Source organism: Lampris incognitus, chromosome 17 (genome assembly GCF_029633865.1).
Source record: "Lampris incognitus isolate fLamInc1 chromosome 17, fLamInc1.hap2, whole genome shotgun sequence".
NCBI lineage: Eukaryota > Metazoa > Chordata > Actinopteri > Lampriformes > Lampridae > Lampris > Lampris incognitus.
The window spans coordinates 25,265,820-25,283,319 of record NC_079227.1 but is presented as its reverse complement, the minus strand read 5'-3'; the positions used below and the strand labels follow the sequence as shown (position 1 = coordinate 25,283,319).

The 17,500-nt window shown below is 47.0% G+C and overlaps 1 protein-coding gene across 1 annotated transcript in view; it reads left to right on the top strand.

Moving 5' to 3' along the window:
- prkcea (protein kinase C, epsilon a) overlaps positions 1-17,500 on the top strand; it is a 29,302-nt gene that overhangs the window by 1,442 nt on the left and 10,360 nt on the right. The gene's annotated exons all lie outside the window — the stretch shown is intronic.

Sequence of the window (17,500 nt, the reverse complement as noted above, 5' to 3'; positions counted from 1 at the left end):
GGGATCGCCAGTTCGAACCCCCGTGTTAACTCCGGCTTGGTCGGGCGTCCCTACAGACAGAATTGGCTGTGTCTGCGGGTGGGAAGCCGGATGTGGGCATGTGTCCTGGTTGCTGCACTAGCGCCTCCTCTGGTCGGTTGGGGTGCCTGTTTGGGGGGGAGGGGGAACTGGGGGGAATAGCGTGATCCTCCCACGTGCTACGCCTCCCTGGTGAAACTCCTCACTGTCAGGTGAAAAGAAGCGGCTGGTGACGCCACATGTATCGGAGGAGGCATGTGGTAGTCTGCAGCCCTCCTCGGCTCGGCAGAGGGAGTGGAGCAGAGACCGGAACAGCTCAGAAGCGTGGGATAATTGGCCGGCTACAATTGGGTAGAAAAAGGGGGGGAATCCCCCCCCCCCAAAAAAATCTAGCCCGGGGTGGAAAATTTTAGCCAATCACGGGTCATTTCAGACAGAGGGCCTTCCTATTGGCTGTTCTACAAACGCAGATGTGCGTGTACGTGATCAATTCGCGTCTGCCCTGCCCCACCGGTCGCTTGTGGTTGTAACCGTAACCCTAAAAATCAACAAGACCAACTCGAAATGGTTGCTTCACATAGACAATATTATTATAACTATAAGATTCCCCCAAAACAATAATGTTTTACATGGATAGATCAACTACAATGACAAGTTTCACAAGTCTCGCTTTGACATTTCCTGGTTGCACACGCCTGTAAGGGGCCGAGGAGCGACTCGGAGGTCATTTGGTGGGAGGGGTTTAGCGGAGTGATACGAGGCAGCAGAGAGAGGGAGAGGCGGAAGGATTTAAATTGGAATGTTCAGACTTACCTACTGCGGCTTTAATAACCAAGGGGCGCCCATGACCTCCCAGTCACAAACCCAATATTTTAGGCTACTGCACTTCCCCCAGAGTTTGTGTGTGTGTGTGTGTGTGTGTGTGTGTGTGTGTGTGTGTGTGTGTGTGTGTGTGTGTGTGTGTGTGTGTGTGTGTGTGTGTGTGTGTGTGTATGTTTGTGTGTGTTTGTGTGTGTGCATGCATGTGTCTTTCCTTCCTCCTGATGAGTCTAAAGGAGAACGTAGGGTACTAATACAGAGACATTACCATCACTATCACCATCATCATCATCATCACATTTATCTTCATCATCCTCCTCTGCTTACCATCTTTGTGCAGGCTAGAAATGTGACAATTCACTCTCATTGATCACCTCTTTTCACCCCTGTGTGTGAGCACTGTGACCTCGGTCTGTGTGCCAGTCTGTCCAGGGTTTGTCTAGTGGGCTTGTGTATCAACCACACACTCCTCAGCCATCTTTACTACACGTGAGACTAGACAGACGGGGCCGCTCAGCACTTACTTCCTCTGTCCCCCTCTGCATAGCCAGGCACCTTTGGTCTGTCTCGCTCCCAGATAATTGCATGTCCTTTCCTCCATGATGCGGGGGCCGCCTGGGCACGCAGACTTGAGATCGGCCTGATTTGGTTATCACTGGGTGGACCTGTTCTTGCCTGTCCTCACTTCCTCACATTCCTAATGGCGCTCGGAGCATGGAGGAGATAGGAGCTGCCCCATCATTTGGTTCCTCGGGTTTGTGAGAGAGATGGGGGCGGGGAGGTCGATGGCAGGAATGTAGAATTTACCTGGGGAGGTGTTTGGACAGTCTCCCACAGCTCGGTTCGGGCAGTTGCCCAACGGTTGTTAGTGATGGATGATGGCAGAAAGCTGGGCGTCAGATTCACAAAATTGAGCGGCGGAAAAGGACACCGTCCAAGCAAAGCTTAAAGATCTGCCTGAGGTACATTTACATCTGGAAAGTTGAGAGCCATTTGCTTAGATTGATACAGCTTTGTCTTTAGTCACATCGGCGTGTCTGCAAGTTAGCCTGTACATATTCAGCAGACATAAAGGAGCTCACATATATACCTAAACACATACATAGAGACGTACATACTAGGTCATCTAAATTCATACACATACATACATACATACACGTGTCTACGTGTGTGTACATATACACAAGCGAGTGCGCACACACACATGCACTCATCCACCCAGGGTAAGGTCAGAGTTTATGGATCACTCCGCTGATTGACCAAAGCCCATTGATCAGCCAGCCCGCTTATCAATACATCTGCCTCACAGCGCTCTGACACACAGACGGCAACACTTCCCTTCCTCTCACCTCCCTAAATCTCACCCCCCCATCCCCACCCCCATCCCCATCCTCCCAATCCCATTCCCTTCCATGTCACCTCTCTCCTACCTACCTTCAGTGGTGTGAGTTTTCCAGTGTGTGTAATTTGTTCCTACTGGAACAACCTGCAGCCATGTGACTCAAAAAACCCTGCACCCCCCCTCCCTCCCTCCCTCCCAACCCCCCACCCATTCACCTACTCCTTCTCTCCGTCGCTCTTGCAGTCGCCAACTTCTCTGCCTTCCGCCTTCCTTCTTTCTCTTTCCCTCTCCTACATTCAGCCCCTTCTCTCTTCCTCGCCGCCCCCCTCCAATTCGCCTCCCTTCCCCTCCACTTTCTTCAGCCCCCCCCCACCAAACCCCCTACCAAATGCATTCGGCACCCTTCTGCCAGCCTGCCCCCCACACACACCTGCTCTCTCCTTTTCGTCACACGCTGCGTCTCACTCTTCTCGTCACAGCTCACCTTTTTGTTTTTTTTAAACCCTTTTGAAAGTTTGAAACTGTTTTGACACGTTTATCCCTGACAGAAACAGATTCCAGGTCAGCCGAGGTGCGTTCGGCTGCAGAGACGAGCGTGTGTAGGTGGAGGATGTTTTACTATTGCGTTTACCCTTTCAACTCCTCCTCCTCCTCCTCTTGCTGCGTCTTCTTCTTCTTCACTCATTCACTCAGGGGGTGTGTGACCAGGTGGGATGGCAGGCGTGGAGGTCAATTTAAAGTTGCTGTCCTACAGTCTGGTCAGGATAAATCACTGTTTTCTGTTAGCCTCTGACTTGAATAAATCATACACGAGTGATAGGCTTTTGCTCGGCTTTGGTCTCCGTACTGGACGCCAACCCTCATCATTGGCCGTCTAACTACGCTCTGTGCGGGGATGAGTTTGGTTCCAAGAGTGGATATTCACCATCTGGCAAAAAAATGACACGTAATCCTGCGAAAGGATTGCTGACATAAACGCAGACTCATGATGCATTATAATAAAAGGTTTTATTTATCTTTCGGCCTCGGCATACAAAACCGGCAACATTTTTCAATGACATATTCAGTGGTTAGGTTTGAAATGTTAGACGATGAGCATCAGGCCGTATATAGTTATGTCCCCCCTTTTTTTTTCTAAATGAGAGATTGGTGTTTTTCAAACAAGGCATTTCATATCAGCTGCCACTTTTCTTTCTCTAGCCCCCCCCTCCCCCGTTGCTCCACCATCGCCCTCCACCAACCCATCGTTTCCCCTCTCCGTCTCGTTCCTGTTCTGCCATCAATTTGCCCTTCCTCCGTTCACCTCCTCTTCCTCTCACACTACCTCACACTACCTCTTTCATCTCATCTCTCTCTCTCTCAATTTTTCTCTCTTCCGCTCTTTCCCTCTGTCCAGTGGACCAGCTTTTTCTCTCTGCTCTGGGCTGGGTCCTGCTGTGTGCTGCTGGTAAATTATTAACCAGGCTTTGATGCTTATTAATTGTCCAACTCAGTAATTGAGATGCTCTGTCGAGGCTGTCCCCATGGTGATATGACAGCCTTGCCTCTCACCCACAGAGAACGAGAAAGAGGAGCGAGAGAGAGCGAGAGAGCGAGAGAGAGAGGGAAGAGCGAGATGAGCGAGATGGGGAGGGTGGGCGGGTGGACGAGTAGAGGGAGAGAGAGCGAGAGCGAGAGTGAGCAGGAGATGGTAGTTAGGAGATAGGTTTGCCAAGGACAAGAGAAATGGGGACAGAATAGGGGAAACAAGGCAGAGGAGGTGAGTGGATGAAGAGAGGAGTGTTGAGTTTGCAGTCAGAGAGGGACAAGTGGGCGTCTGGGTAGCGTAGCGGTCTATTCCGTTGCCTACCAACCATCCATCTAACTACCATCGCTGGTTTGAATCCCGTGTTACCTCCGGCGTGGTCAGGCGTCCCTACAGACACAACTGGCCGTGTGTACGGGTGGGAACCCACATGTGTGTACGTGTCCTGGTTGCTGCACCAGCGCCGCAAAAAAGAGAGAGGGACAAGTGCAGTAAAGAGAAAGATAATAAGTGGCAAAGAAGGGAGGTTGAGAACTAGGTGGGGGCAAGTTGTAGGTGTGGATGATGTGCCTTCAGGTAAATATAATGGGGGTAGATATTGAGAAATGTGGGGTCGCTGCTGTCAGGCCCCAAGAAGCTTCTAGCTCCTGCCTGAGACACACTGACCGAACAGTGTAGTGTTTCCACACAGGACCCCGGAGCATGTCAGATGTCAGCCTGCCACCGCTTTGCTCAGTGAGGTATCCAACTGTGCACAGCCACACACACACACACACACACACACATGTATGCACATACTAACAAAGACAAGCACACACACACACACACACACACACACAAAGAGGTGCACTCACATACTCTCCCACCAGTATTATTGACCGGGGGGCCACAACGGAGTCCTGCAGCCATTCCATTACAGTGGTGAATTGCCAGGTGATGACATCATATGCCCCGCCCCTTAGTGAGCTGCTGGTGAAGTAGGGCAGATTGGGCTTAAGATGCCCTGGCACGCGGTCACAGTGGTGACAAGACGCACGCGTGTGCACACGTGCCACGATGCATGCATGCATGCACATCAGGCACAGTGCTCAGTTTAATGGCATCAAATGGGGCTGGCCTTTGGATTTTATTGTGTGTGTGTGTGTGTGTGTGTGTGTGTGTGTGTGTGTGTGTGTGTGTGTGTGTGTGTGTGTGTGTGTGTGTGTGTGCTTTGCATGGCCTCGGTGCAAGGGAAGAAAATGGCTTGATATTTGAGAGCTGTGGGACAGCAGGTGAAATGCACGCCCTCCCTCACTCTTTCTCTGGCCCGAGGCAGATATGTGCACACGTGTGTCTATTTTGGTCGGTCTGTCGGTGTCTTTGTGCTTGGAGTGTGTAACAGGGAAATAGGGAGGCGGAGAGACGCAGACGGGGACAGAGGTCACACGTTTCCACCATGTCTTTCGTGGTCGGCTAATTGCGGCGTTTTAGCCCGACACTCTGCGGAAAAAGCGTCCCTGCGTCGACGGGGCCGACTGCCGCGAATCCGTCGGCGCCGCAGCCGTTCCTCGTCTCGTTGTCTGCCCGTCCAGCTGGCTATCACACATTGTGGCTCCAGCAGAAGCGATGCGATCCTCGAGATGGCAGAGCCAAACAGGCTGATTTGATTCAGAATGTCCATTCCTCTAAATCTAATTCTCTCCCCTCGGTTCACTCCATCACGCTACTGGGCCGCCGTCCCGTCAGTTGTGCTGAGGACGGCCGTTGTTGTCTTTGAGCACCAATCAGTCTTTATTCCACCCTACCAGAACTTCTCCTCTTACATTATTAGCTGTCTGTGATGTTACATTAAAGATGCATGACTCTCACACTGTTTCACTCATCCTGGGCTGTGTGTGTGTGTGTGTGTGTGTGTGTGTGTGTGTGTGTGTGTGTGTGTGTGTGTGTGTGTGTGTGTGTGTGTGTGTGTATGCAGGCTGATATGCTCGAGTAGCTGGGTGAAAGAAGGAGGGACAGACACACACACACACACACACACACACACACACACACACACACACACACACACACACACACACACACACACGTACTATTGTGTGAGTGTGCGTGCCGAAATTTGTTGTTTGACAGATGGACGTGGGAGGCTGTCACTGAGACTAAACGCTCCTGAGAGAGGGGGAGAGAGAGAGAGAGAGAGAGAGAGAGAGAGAGAGAGAGAGAGAGAGAGAGAGAGAGAGAGAGAGAGAGAGAGAGAGAGAGAGAGAGAGAGAGAGAGAGAGAGAGAGAGAGAGAGAGAGAAAGAAAGAAAGAAAGAGAATGCCGGCTGGTGGGAGCGAGATAGCAAGCTGGATGGGCAGGGAGTGGGAGGGGGTTAGCTACACAGTATTGATATAATGCAAGCTTGGAGGGCCCCGTCTGCCTGGTTGAGGGCCTCTTTGTACCACTGCATATGGTATGCGTATTTGTGCACGCGTATGCATTCGTAGTTGTTTTTTCAGCAGTGCGTGTGTGTGTGTGCATGTGTATGCATGTGTGTTTGCATGTATGTAGTATGAAGAGGAAAGGACAGAGAGTTAAGTTTGTATCTGTGATTCAAAGCCTCTCTCTGAAAATCTGCTTTGGAATTCACAGCCAGTAGGAACTCATAGATTGCACACTGTGCTTGTGTGTGTGTGTGTATGTGTGTGTTTGTGTGTGTGTGTGTGTGTGTGTGTGTGAGTGTGTGTGTGAGTGTGTTTGTGAGTGACTGTGTCTGTGAGGGTTGTTCTGCTTGTATCAGTGTCCTAATTGGACTAACCAGATTAATGAGGTGAACTAGATTCACCAGCCCTCTCTCCTCCCCTCTTGTTTGTTGGGAAGGCGGGACAGAAAGGGATGCCACTTACCCTGAGAGGCCACCTCAGTGCTCAGTGCTCAGTGTGTGTGTGTGTGTGTGTGTGTGTGTGTGTGTGTGTGTGTGTGTGTGTGTTTGTGTGCATTAAATCTTAAGTCCAGTTATGATTCATAAATCATAATTGGAATTTTTTTAGCACAATATCGCCTCGTTATTTTTTTCCGCCTGCAGGAAAAGCGGGAGGGGGGACATGATTTCTGAATCAGTCAAATGTTCAGACACCTAAAATACCTTTTAAATACCGGGGTGAATATTCAGTCCAAATAAGTGACGTGCCCACATGCCATACCGAGGGCACTCTAGCTCAGAGATAATTTGCTGCATTGTATGGAGGGTCCGAGTGTTAGAGTACCACATTATGCCACTCTAAATAGCATCAGGTGACTTGTCAGAAAAAGGTACCTCCAATGGATTTTCGGTTTTTCGCTGTGATCACTTTCTTCCGGTCATGTTTGGCCTCTGTCGCCAGTAAGAATCCCAGTGGTGGGCAGCTGAGAAAGCTAACACAAAGCAGTTAAAGTAGACTATTTTGGAAATCCCATTTTTCCCAGGCTCGTTGCTAGCAGCCTCCGGTGCCATGTGACGGAGAATGTCCCCGCTTATCATCCCCATTCACAAGGTTCAGGGAAGTTCAGTGTGAATGTCGTCCCTTACTTTTTACTCCCAGATATTTGGTGAGTGTTTTCTATGGATGCTTTACATCCCTGGTGCTCGATGTTTTTTTTTTTTTTTTTACTGCCATATCAATAGCTGGGAAGCTTTGTGGCAGCTGTGTAAGGCTTTTGTAATGAAGATTTTTTGTGCCGGGTACTGAGGTTTTGTATTTTTAAAGGATGCCTTTATTTAGCATGGCGCACAGTAAGTGAGCAGTTAGGGATTCGGTGTCTGTTGCAAAACAAGTCCCTGATAGTACACATAGCGGTTGGTCTGTTCCCAGGAAAAAGGATGATGCACATAGTGTTTTAAGTCTTCCCCACAGCAGGCAAAATGTGAGAGAATAAGACGGCGAGTTCGAAAAAGAAGCCGAGTTGTGGCTAACGTGCAGATATTGCAGGCCAAGCTGGAAGAACGCCAACACATACTACAACAGCAACAGCCAAAACCACGGTCCAATCATGATTTCCCCTGCTTGGCACTGAAGAAAGTGCTGACTTTCAACACAGTTGTTGAATCAATTCGGAAATCTACAAGCGGCCATTACAATGAAGCTAAAATAGGGTCCTGTTTCTGTGCACCCTTCAGGGGGACTGCTGCATGCTTCAAGCGAAGTGCTGTTTGGATGGTTGGACGGCGTGAAATAACATCGGAAATCTCCTTTCAGATATTTCGACGTGTCCCAACGTTTTTGTATCTTTCTGAAACCGACATTCCAAAAGTCAACGCCCATTTTCTGTGATTGGCCAGGTGTGCCCAGGTGTGAAAATGGGCGGGGTTTCAAGTGGTCTGCAAATGCTACCTGGTATCGCAGGTACATAGAATTTTCCATATTTCACCCCACCTTCAAGTTTAGCCGTTTGGATAATTAACTATTTGACCAAAAATGAATGATTTGGCTGAAACGACCTGCCCATTTTGGTCAGATGGAGCGTCAAAGGAGCTAGTTGTTTGAGGCCTGCAGGGACCTTTAAAAGCTTAGCAGTAGGCAGGATTAGAGCGAGTTACGGTAGTCCGAGCATGAGGAGACCAATGCATGGGAGACGTTCTTGAGGTCATCGAGGGACAGAATTGACCAGATTTTTGATATAGTCGTCAGCTGCAGGAATCATGATTGAATTAATCCTTTCCCCTGCTTATCATAATTTAGATTGGCATCAAAAATTAGACCCTAGTTTCTGACAATAGTTTTATTGTTTGAGGCCAAAGAACTTAAGACTGATTTAAATTTAATTTATGAGTCTGAGGTCAGACCACAGACTTCAAGCCATTGATTAGGGGTCGAGTGCTGATCAGCCTGATTATCAGATCCGATATTCAGCTTTTTTTTACGATCATCGGAATCGGTTTTTTTTTGGCCGATTGCCAATTTGGCTCTGGTGGATGGCGTTATTTTTGGTGCCTAAATTCTGTGCGCGTGAAGGGATATTTTGAGCGCACAAATAAATGTTTTGCACGTGCATAAACTTATATTCGAAGACAAATGTATTGTCACGCAAATGATTATTAATGTTGAGCAAAGGAAAATCTATTTTGTACTCCATTAATGCCGGACCCGCTCGCTCTAAACGGCGCCTCTGCCCACAGCACTTTCTGATTGGCTACACTTCACGCGCAATAGCCTATCAACACGCATATACAGACTGCAGCGGCTCCGTGAGCTGTGTTTTGAAGGTAAGGCAGCAGATATCGCTGAAGTTGCAATAATCACCACAATCTCATGATCTGTTTCTATGATGATAGGCATGCCCAGTTTCCCAGACTTCATAGACTTTATCTATGTAGCGATAGCTAGCTCTTTGAGTAACGTTGCTGCCAGTGCAACTGGAACTTATTTTAGCGACCTTATTGCGAACATAACATTACTCGCCTGTAGGAGTCGCTGTTTTTACATGTTATAGGACGCCCATGGCCATCATAACGTAAGCTAATGTTGAGTCTCGTAGAGCTAACTTGAATGCGAACAAGGTCATTTGTTGATGATTTAAGACAATGTTGAAAAGTTCTCTTTCAATTAAACATAATGCTTAAAGGCATTTCAACAATTTTTTTGTGTAGGAGTTTGTGTTATTTTAAATTTTGACACCCAAGATTTTCATTTTCACTGCAAATGTATATCGGTTCCAAATATCGATTATCGGTCTCCTTCATTACTAATAATCGGTATCGGTATTGGCCCCGAAAAACATATCGGTCAACCGCGACCACTGATTTTGAATATTTTTTCCCCCTCATGTTAAAACGCAAAGAATAATTAACTAGAGGCACCGAGTTTCATTGCAACGTTGTCTCAGGACCCGAACAGTGGGTCTGCCATACAGTAGATTCATTTCATTTGTCCCACACTAAACAGAATTACTCTGAGGGCTGACTCCATCCTCCATCTGAAATCCCACGGAGATGCACGTTATGCAAGAGGCTGCATTTTGGGATTAACACAGTTGGGTGTTTTTTTTTCCAAGGGTAGACGTTAAGAATATGGCGGTGTTCAGGGGTCGCAAATCTCATGCAGTTGTTATGTATCATAATCAAATTAGGAATCCCACACACATACAAATACATATGTAAACGCACAGATGTACAAACACACACATGTTGCCTTTTCTGTCGTGTTTTTCTGAAAAGTGTCAGCCACATGCTAAAGATCATGTAGGAATCATATACACTCACCGGCCACTTTATTAGGCACACCTGTCCAACTGCTCGTTAACGCAAATTTCTAATCAGCCAATCACATGGCAGCCACTCAACGCATTTAGGCATGTAGACATGGTCAAGACGATCTGCTGCAGTTCAAACCGAGCATCAGAATGGGGAAGAAAGGTGATTTAAGTGACTTTGAACATGGCATGGTTGTTGGTGCCAGACGGGCTGGTCTGAGTATTTCAGAAACTGCTGATCTACTGGGATTTTCACGCACAACCATCTCTAGGGTTTACAGAGAATGGTCCGAAAAAGAGAAAATATCCAGTGAGCGGCAGTTCTGTGGGCGAAAATGCCTTGTTGATGACAGAGGTCAGAGGAGAATGGCCAGACTGGTTCGAGCTGATAGAAAGGCAACAGTAACTCAAATAACCACTCATTACAACCGAGGTATGCAGAAGAGCATCTCTGAACGCACAACACGTCGCACCTTGAGGCAGATGGGCTACAGCAGCAGAAGACCACACCGGGTGCCACTCCTGTCAGCTAAGAACAGGAAACTGAGGCTACAATTCGCACAGGCTCACCAAAATTGGACAATAGAAGATTGGAAAAACGTTGCCTGGTCTGATGAGTCTCGATTTCTGCTGCGACATTCGGATGGTAGGGTCAGAATTTGGCGTCAACAACATGAAAGCATGGATCCATCCTGCCTTGTATCAACGGTTCAGGCTGGTGGTGGTGGTGGTGTAATGGTGTGGGGGATATTTTCTTGGCACACTTTGGGCCCCTTAGTACCAATTGAGCATCGTGTCAACGCCACAGCCTACCTGAGTATTGTTGCTGACCATGTCCATCCCTTTATGACCACAGTGTTCCCATCTTCTGATGGCTACTTCCAGCAGGATAATGCGCCATGTCATAAAGCTCGAATCATCTCAGACTGGTTTCTTGAACATGACAATGAGTTCACTGTACTCAAATGGCCTCCACAGTCACCAGATCTCAATCCAATAGAGCACCTTTGGGATGTGGTGGACCGGGAGATTCGCATCATGGATGTGCAGCCGACAAATCTGCAGCAACTGCGTGATGCTATCATATCAATATGGACCAAACTCTCTGAGGAATGTTTCCAGTACCTTGTTGAATCTATGCCACGAAGGATTAAGGCAGTTCTGAAGGCAAAAGGGGGTCCAACCCAGTACTAGCAAGGTGTACCTAATAAAGTGGCCAGTGAGTGTATATCTGCATGGCTACCCTCTTTGTTAATGCATCTTTGTTAATGTTTCAGTGACACAGGGGAGGAAGCCACGCCGTTTCTCTTTATTGGATTTATAAGTCATATGCTAATGTTCTCATCGAGTTATTTAAGTGTCCTCGGTGTCAGCTGTTTCGGTACTTTTGGAATTTGAGGTTCCGCTAATACATATTTGATTGTATATGATTATGTATCTGTGTTCATCTCTCGATTATTATTTTTTGGCTTCCCAAAGTGAACAGCGAAACGAAGAAATTGTCTCATACCACCCCTCTACTGTCAACGCTGCTTGTCGCCAAAGTCCACGCACTTAAACATTCCATATTAACCACTGAGGAATCCTAATGCATGTCCTAATAAACCTTCCCACGTTAGTGGCTCTGCAAAGCTCTGCTGCTGTGGTGAAGCCAGTTGTCTAGTGTGTGTGTGTGTGTGTGTGTGTGTGTGTGTGAGAGAGAGAGAGAGAGAGAGAGAGAGAGAGAGAGAGAGAGAGAGAGAGAGAGAGAGAGAGAGAGAGAGAGAGAGAGAGAGAGAGAGAGAAGGCAAAACAGATAGGACAGATATGAACATTGTGATTATATGTTTGTATATGATCTTCTTTGTGTCTCATACTTAATGATGCCTAGATGTGTCTGCACGTGCACACGCGTGTGTTTGTGTGTGTGTGTCTGAGTGTTGCATAAGAGGATCTGCTGCTGTCCCAGAGCTTAACTAAGGATTTTAATCTATCACATTTTCTCCACCCCTCCACCCTGTCTTCCTGTGTGCCCATCCCCTCTCACGCCCCCTTATCCCCGCCTTCCCACTCTCTATCTAGTTCTAATCTCTGTAATTGCATGTATATTGTTGGAGGATGAGTTATTTGTTGGATAACTTTGTGGACGTATGTGGGGAGTGAATGTATGTTAATGCATGAGATGCCCTTTATTCTATTAACATCACAGCAATTCTGACACAATGATTACTGATAATGGAAGTAAAATTCATCATGGGTTATTATTGAATAATTTAGCGACGTTGGTTAGAGTGTGTGAAAGATGATACTGTAGCAAATTCAGGGGCAGCCGGGAATCCGCCGCAGCCAGGAACCGAACCCGGGTAGCCCAGACCACAGGCGACTGCGCTACCCAGTCAACTAAAGGATCTGACCTGTTAGCCAAGGGCTAGCGAGTCTAGTCATCCGTGGTCGTTACACTACCCCCCTCCTTCGGGAAGCGGGTCCCCTGCACTTCAGCATATCAGCTCCCTCATGCCTCTGGGCACATGTGCTTCCACTGGCCTCATGGTCTCACCATCCCACTTCTGACACCAATGTAGTGAATTCAGGATGGCCTCATGGTCACATCATCCCACTTCTGACACCAATGTAGCGAATTCAGGGGCAGCTGGGAATCCGTCGCAGCTGGGAACTGAACCTGGATCGCTCGGACCATGGGTGACTGTGCTAACCAGTCAACTAAAGGGCCCTACCCGTTAGCCAAGGGCTAATGAGTCTAGCCATCTGTGGTCATTACAATACCTTAAACAATCAGATCTCCCATATGGAAATGTAGTGGTTTGGAAAAAATACAGTTTCCTATTGTATTTGTTTTATTTGTCATGCAATATGTGCATGTGTGTTTGAGTAGGCACCTATGAACAGACTATAAACAGTTAACACATTCAACAGCAAGATCATTATGAAAAGTGGCAAGTCTTGCCTTTCCTACACTGATGTTAATTAGCATGCCCAATTTGGGATTTCCATTGAAAAGATTTTTCTTGAACGAATTAATGAACAAGTAAGCGACAAACAAGTTGCTATGGGTCTCAAAAAGCCTTGCTAGCCAGACGATTGTTTTTGTTGTGAGTTTGTGACAGTACTCGCCTGCTTTTAGGCTTGCGGCTAGTGCCAGTAGCATGCTAGTTCTCAGCTCCATCCATCCATCCATCCATCCATGCATCCGTCCATGTTCATTGACTGGATGAATAGCAGCAGAGCAGCGCAGACATCCTTTTCCAACTCCTCCTCAGGCATTCCCAGGCCAGCTGGGAAATACAATCTCTCCAGTGTGTACTGGGTTTGCCCTGGGATATCCTCCTAGTTGTTGGTGCCCAGTGCACTTTCAGAAGTAAGCACTCAGGGGGGGCATCCTCATCAGATGCCTGAAGCAACTGGCCCCTTTTCACACAGAGGAGCAGCGACTCTAGTTTGAAGTCCTCACCTCGTCATGTAGGGTGAGCCACACAATGCTGTAGGGGAACCTTTTTGCATTGTTTGTACACTGAGAGCTCTCAACTCTCTTCCATGATGGTTTGATAGAGACATGATACCTTCCTTGCATAAAATCATCCTGCTTCAATGATTGCATCTTGCTGTTGCTGATTTTTTAGTAAAGCTTAGCCATATTTTAGAGCGTTTTCTCTGGCCAGCCATGCAGTAAGTGTCACTGGTGATGAAGGTGTTAGGGTACCAGGCCCTGGCTGTTGACTAAAACTTTTTAATATACTTTTTATTGATTTACGTATTTCCCGAGTTTTGCATGTGCAATTGAAACCTTGGGTTTCAAGATGACATAAGTGGCCTCAAAACTCATGTTCCTCAGTGAATATCCAGTTCTTGGAAATTTGGAACCCGTTCAAGGTCAGAGCTATTGCTCTGCACTCAACCCTTGTAATTCTGCCAGGGCAGAATCCACATTACTCCCATTGAATCAGAAGTTCAGCATTTGTCTCAAGTCTCTTTTCTGGCACACTGACATAGGTTTTTCCAGGGAGGATGAAAATTGTGATCCCTTAGTAGGCTGAACACACCCTCTAGTTCCCTTTTTAAAAAATGTGGATCACCACTCCGAGACAATGTGGCAATGAAGAGATGCGCCAGCCGAGACACACCAACAACACCCAAAGCTTTCAGCATCTGAGGGTGAATCTCATCCAAGGTACTCAGGTACCTTCCCCTTCCTTACATTGACGTGCACCACGAAAATGGGCCAAGATCCCAGGGATCCTCAGGCTTTGCCTCCTGCGTGGAGGATATGTCCTCCAGCTTCAGGGAGAGCATCAAAGTGCTCCCTCCAGCCTGTGACTATACACTGATCAGTCAAAACATTAAAACCACTGACAGGTGAAGTGGATAACATTGACTATCTTGTTACAATGGCACCTATCAAGGGGTGGGGCATATTAGGCAGCAAGTGAATGGTCAGACCTTGAAGTTGATGTGTTAGAAGCAGGAAAAATGGGCAAGCGTAAGGATCTGAGTGACTTTGATAAAGGCCAAATTGTGATGGCTAGACGACTGGGTCAGAGCATCTCCAGAACAGCAGGTCTTTTGGGGTGTTCCTGCTATGTAGTGGTCAGTACCTACCAAAAGTGGGCCAAGAAAGGACAACAAATGAACCGGCGACAGGGTCATGGGTGCCCAAGGCTCGTTGATGCACGTGGGGAGTGAAGGCTAGCCCACCTTGTCCAATCCCACAGAAGAGCTACTGTAGGTCAAATTGCTGAAAACGTTAATGCTGGCTATGACAGACAGGTGTCACAACACACAGTGCATTGCAGCTTGCTGTGTATGGGGCTGTGTAGTCATAGATCGGTCAGAGTGCTTATGATGACCCCTGTCCACTACTGAAAGTGCATACAATGGGCACATGAGCCTCAGAACGGGACCGTGGAGCAGTGGGAAGAATGTGGCCTGGTCTGATAAATCACATTTTCTTTTACATTATTTTGATGGCCCGGTGCGTGAGCGCCCTTTACCTGGGGAAGAGATGGCAACAAGATGCACTATGGGAAGAAGGCAAGCCAGCAAAGGGAATGTGATACTCTGCGCAATTTTCTGCTGGGAAAACTTGGGTGCTGGCATTCATGTGGATGTTACTTTGACACATACCACCTACCTAAACATTGTTGCAGACCAAGTACACCCCTTCGTGGCAATGGTATTCCCTGATGGCAGTGGCGTCTTTCAGCAGGATAATGCACCCTGCCACACTGCAAAAATTGTTCAGGAATGGTTTGAGGAACATGACAACGAGTTCAAGGTGTTGCGTTGGCCTCCAACTTCCCCAGATCTCAGTCCAATCGAGCATCTGTGGGATGTGCTGGAAAAACAAGTCCGATCCATGAAGGCCCCACCTCACAACTTACAGGACTTAAAGGATCTGCTGCTAACGTTTTGGTGCCAGATACCACAGGACACCTTCAGAGGTCTTGTGGAGTCCATGTCTCGACGGGCCAGAGCTGTTTTGGCGGCACGAAGGGAACCTACATAATATTAAGCAGATGGCTTTAATTTTTTGGCTGATTGTGGTATCCCCAGCCGATGTGAACGTGACCCTGACCCCAACTGAGAACAAACTGGGTGATATCATGCCTTCCCTTTCTGAGTCATCGCATGGTTTGCCAGAGCCTCTATGAGGCCATCTGAAAGTCCTCCATGGCCTCTCAGACCACCTTCCACACCCGGACACATTCTGCACCTATAACCATCTAGTTCTCTTCTACTTTACTTAAAAAAAACAAGTTTTTTTACCCCGTTGATATGACATGTCAAATACAATTTTTTTTTAAAAAAAAGATCAGTATATCACTCAACAGATTCATTATTATCCCATTGGTAATAATTTGTTTCCTTGTGTAACTCTGAAATAATAAAAAGTTGATCATAGTACTTGAGTGACGTAGGATTGGATAGACTGTGTTGGTCAAAAATAAATCTCAAGGTTCATAGAATCATTAGGGTAAATTCACACACCATTAAGTTTGTGTTTTTATTCAGAAATATCAGCTCATACACATTCTCAGGAGTGGGTCTTGAACATAGTCTACTCAGTGCAACTGGGATGACCTGACAGTTTGCTCAATTTGTTAAATCAGCAGACATTTGTAGGTGGATTATGTGTGGAACTCCCTGCTCCTAATAGGTATGCACATGCTAACTGAGTATCTGCCTGGTCTTGCTAGCTTTCTAACAATGCTTTTTTCTCCATCTTCACTCTTGTTAGCATTACAAATTAAATAATTCTCAATGTTTCACTGTCTGTCAGCAGTACTTCACAGACACGTAGATTTGGCTCATCAGCAGTCTAAAAATAAATTCACTGGATGGGGTTCTTTGGTTTGGTAGACATGTTTTGATAGCACAAGGACTCTCATCACCATGCATCTTAATTTGTCAGCCAAGAGTTTCAACACATGACTACAAGAAGAACTTGAACTGTGAAAGATTCTCTCTTGTGAATTGGGCGGCCTGGTGGCCCACTGTCGCCTCACAGCAAGAAGGTCCTGGGTTTGAATCCCAGGGTTGTCCAACCTTGGGGGGGGGGGGGGGTCATCCCAGGTCGTCCTCTGTGTGAAGTTTGCATGTTCTACCTGTGTCTGCAGTGGGTTTTCTCCGGGTGCGCCGGTTTCCCCCACCATCAAAAGAAACATGCATGTTAGGGTTTGTACTCCTGTCTGTGCCCCTGACCAAGGCAATGGGAAAAGAACTGGAGTTGGTCCCCGGGTGCTGCATGAAAGCGGCAGCCCACTGCTCCTAGCTACACAGATCATAGATAGGATGGGTTAATTTGCAGTAACTGAATATCCCCAAGGGGATTAATAAAGGACACTTAATCTTAATCTTAATCTTTCCATGTGGCGTTTGCACATTCTCCCCGTGTCTGTGTGGGTTTCCTCTGAGTGCTCTAGTTTCCTCCCACCATCAAAAACACATGTATGTTAGAGTTAATACTCCTGTCTGTGCCCCTGACCAAAACAATGGAAAGAAGAACTGGAGTTGGTCCCCGGGCGCTGCAGCTGCCCACTGCTCCTATACAAAAGGATGGGTTAAATGCAGAAGACAGATTCCATAGGAACCGAAACAACTGTCCAATGACAACAACAAAAAAGTGTGTTTCTTTCTTGCGATTTGGAAGTTGCATTAGTGAATATTGTTATTTCTATACATGTTCTTATTCTGCACAAGGTCCATGTAGTGCATTTGCGTTAGTTGTACATTGACGTAAACATAGAAGAAAAACAACTGATTTTGTACAGGTGGGATAAAACTACTGCGTGCTGCAGAACGTTTTTTGCTTGTTTCAAGCCTTAGCAAGTTGAGAAGGACAAAAACAATATCAAACCCCCCCATCAATGTTCAAATATCAGCATTACTCCATGTTAGTTAGGTAGGTTATAAATTGTACTGAAAATGTCCTAGATGTTGGCAGATGAAAGAAAATGTTCTGGCAGTATCCATCCAGAAACACTCAAAGAACATTTCTCCTCAGATGTTGACCCATGTAAATCAAATCTTCATATGAGAGGAGGATTGTGGGAGTTGCGGGATATTTTGCAGCTGTGGGGACTCATGGCTGAGGATCAGTTTTGACTATGGTAATA